This window comes from Zea mays, chromosome 3, assembly GCF_902167145.1.
Source record: "Zea mays cultivar B73 chromosome 3, Zm-B73-REFERENCE-NAM-5.0, whole genome shotgun sequence".
In the NCBI taxonomy this organism is placed as follows: domain Eukaryota; kingdom Viridiplantae; phylum Streptophyta; class Magnoliopsida; order Poales; family Poaceae; genus Zea; species Zea mays.
The window spans coordinates 128280979-128284375 of record NC_050098.1 but is presented as its reverse complement, the minus strand read 5'-3'; the positions used below and the strand labels follow the sequence as shown (position 1 = coordinate 128284375).

Below are 3397 nucleotides of genomic sequence, written 5' to 3'. Positions count from 1 at the left end.
GGGAGGGAGCAGTTCGATGGCGGCATGCAGACTTGATCCGGGGTGTCTCTCACGAACGCGGTGATGTTGGTTGGCTAGATGTCCGAGGGACGAACGCGCCTGGATCGTTGGCCGGATGTTCGTTGCAGAGGGACGAACGCGGTGACCACCGGTGATGGGAGGAACACGCGCAGCACAGCCGCACCCAGAGCCGGCGAACATCCGGGCGGACGCTTTATAGGCGAGCTAAGGCGGAGAAGTCGCGGTTGGCAGTTGCGGCGTGCGTACGGGGACCCCGTACTCTATGGGCACCACAGCGGAATGCAAGGGATGATGTTATTCATGACGCCACGACGACGTCACGCCCGCGTTTAATATTAAAGTATTGACCACAGCGGATCGGCATGGGCCCAGTCGCCAGTGACAGCATAGGAGCTGAAGCGCGGCCCCCGAGCGGCAGTGGCACACGACGCGCGCGGATGGCTCTGGGCTGCGCAGTGGACGCGGGTGAGGCTGAAGTGGGCCGCAAGATTTGATTTGGGCCCGGCACGAGTTTCACCATTTTCTTTTCTTTTTCTTTTTTCTGTTTTCTCTTTTAATTTCTTTAGATCTCAAATTTGAAATTCGAATTTTTGTTGTGAGTTTCACGTATGGACTAAATACACGAATTCAAATACTGGTCTAAAATAGTTTCTTTCTTTATTTATGTATTTATTTTTTTTCTCCTCACTTGCATAGTATTCAAACTTCATTGCTTACATATTTGCGCCGGGTGTACTCGTGACTCCACTTGGGGCGTTAAGCATAATCGTAAGGTGAATTTCCTTACAATATCATACCACAAGCTGGTTCCACACTTTCACTCACATACGGGGTCCTGCAATCTTCTTTGTTTGACAGAATTTTTTTACTGGAATTGGGCAGTTCAGTGTTGGCGCACTTTGTGCTCAAGGAGCGGCTTGAGAAGCTCGGGGTCCTTGGCTGTGTGTCGTGCATAGTAGGTTCAGTTGTTGTTGTCATGCATGCTCCTGGAGAGCATATGCCTAACTCTGTCAAGGAAATCTAGAACCTAGCTACTCAACCAGGTGAGTCATTGCAACCCAGTCTTGCGCACGACAGTTCGCTGGAGTTGCAGTTCTCACAGAATCTCTCCATCCTGGGGTGTCGATCGTTGGTAGGGTTTCTAGCATATGTGGTGACAGCATTGTTACTTGTGGGAGCGCTAGTGCTCTTCTTTGAACCTCGATACGGTTAGACTAACATCCTGATATATCTGGGTATCTGCTCTTCAATGGGATCGCTAACGGTAAGTGTGCTTTGAGTGGCTGACGTACAGATTAACTGTAGGAATATTCAGTTACTAAGCTTTCCTGACTCTGCAGGTCGTGAGCATCAAAGCCATTGGTGTTGCCATAAAGCTTACGTTGGATGGGGTGAATCAGGCTGCTTATCCATACACATGGCTTTTTCTTAATTGTTTGTGGGGTTTCTCAAATAAATTACCTGAACAAGGTATGGACATCCTTTTTTCACCCTGTTGCTTCACCCGTGGATGTGTTTTGCTGATTGCACCTACATCTTGTAGCCTTGTACTTCTGAGTATGAACTACTAAAAGTTTTTGTTATTCTGCAACATCTACAAGCATATTTTAAGTATCCATTACAAGTTATCAAGAAAACTTGCATCTTAAATTGGTTAGTGTATTTCTAATCGTTGCAGCGTATATCTTAGTTTGAGTTATTCTAAATTTCCTTCTATTTTTGCAGGCATTGGATACCTTTTTTTCTTATTTTCCAGAATAGTTACTTGTCTGATGTAGCAGAAGCATTCAGACTCAGAAGATACAAAAAGCAATGGGATCCCTATCAATCCTATTATATATATCATGTTAACTGAAACCAGTGCTCCTATTCTAGACATACACCTGGTTTGAAGTAAAACCTATAACAAGAGCACTGTAAAAAACGTCTAACAGACAAAAAAAAAGAGTAAACTCATATACAAATTTGTTTAATCTCTAATAGGAACTACACATCAAAGCACGACTCTGTGTGGTTGTCTTGCAGGGAACTGTCAACCAAGGATCAACTCTTCAGCTGAAAGAACGTGTACACAAGCCAGAGATCATGTTATGCCACCTCAAGCCTTCCTCAGAGCCTTGACCCGAGCAGACAATTCATCAAAGTCTGGCATTTTTGGGTGAACATGCGCACTCCTAGGACCTTCCGGCTGAAGTGATGTGCATCGAGCATGAACCTTCGCATCTTTGCTCGGGCCAACAGATTCAGGTGGTAGCGAGATAGCTCTACCCGTGGGATGCAAGGAGCCAAGGAAACCTTATGCACAGCATCTGTATGTGTTTCATTGTTGGTCAGATCCGAACCTTTCTTTCTATAGTGCATCAAAAGCTTGTCCATCATCCTTTCCTCCTCATCCATGTCTCCGCCGCGCCCGCTGTTGTGTCGCATCTGTCCATTTGCATTTCGAGGAAAGACATTACCACAATCAATAGCAGTCTCAGCTGCTTCAGGTTGCATACGCTGCATCAACCTGCCAGAGTTGTTCTTGTGGTTTAAAGCTCCATTCCTCATGCCTATGTGCTTTGATTGCCTATTTGGAGTTATCTGAACATTCGTCTCCTACCAACATCATCAGTCCCATTACATTTCCGGTTCTGGTCATCTTTAGCACCATTCCTCCTGCTTGAGTGGCTTATGTGACTTTTGGGTGTTTGGGTTGTGACCTTCGCATTGTTAGGCACCTCAACATAAGCATCAACAGGCGCTGGCAGCTTTGCAGTTCTCCTTCTGACAGAAACAGGTCGAAGCACATTTTTGTTCTCCAAGTGATCAGTTTGTCCAGGGATGTTGGGCTTTCTGTAACCACTTGGAGTTTGCTTTTCAGGATCATCATTCACAGGTTGTATGAAGGCATTGCTAGTTCTGCTGGCTTCCTTGAACCCTTCTCAGGCATATCCTAAGGGAAAGTGTCAAACACATTAAATGATTTCAAGTTAAGGACATTTTAGTGTGCCTACATCACAGTTCATGTAATAAATATGTTTTGGAAAAATAGGTAATAAATTTGTGGAGGACTTACATGTCCTGTTTGTAGTGAGGCCCATAACTTGAGTTCCAATTACTTGGCATCAACATTGTGCATGACTTGGAACCTTTCCTCATTAGTGAACTCTGTACTGTCAAGTTTCCGAATGAACTGCAATAATATTGTGTGTAAAGCAGAGGACCACAAAAGCATAAGACAATTCAATAACAACATATTAGCATCATATTGCGTACCTCCTGGCTAACAAAATGCTCAACAAAATTTCCATATCTCTCTGTGAATATGTGCCTTAGGTCACAAAGTTCAGGTAAATCAGGATACCGAGCAACAGTAAATATCAGGTTTGAGACA

The 3397-nt window shown here is 44.7% G+C and overlaps 1 long non-coding RNA gene across 2 annotated transcripts; it reads left to right on the top strand.

Moving 5' to 3' along the window:
- Window positions 1-720: 720 nt before the first annotated feature.
- LOC103628963 (uncharacterized) lies at window positions 721-1503 on the top strand. Of its 2 annotated transcripts, XR_002268073.1 has the most exons (4): window positions 721-794; window positions 904-1064; window positions 1158-1285; window positions 1362-1503. It is a non-coding gene; the product is annotated as an uncharacterized lncRNA (long non-coding RNA). The 2 variants fall into 2 exon arrangements; XR_002268072.1 differs by having other exon boundaries at window positions 1158-1503.
- The last annotated feature ends 1894 nt before the right edge of the window (window positions 1504-3397 follow it).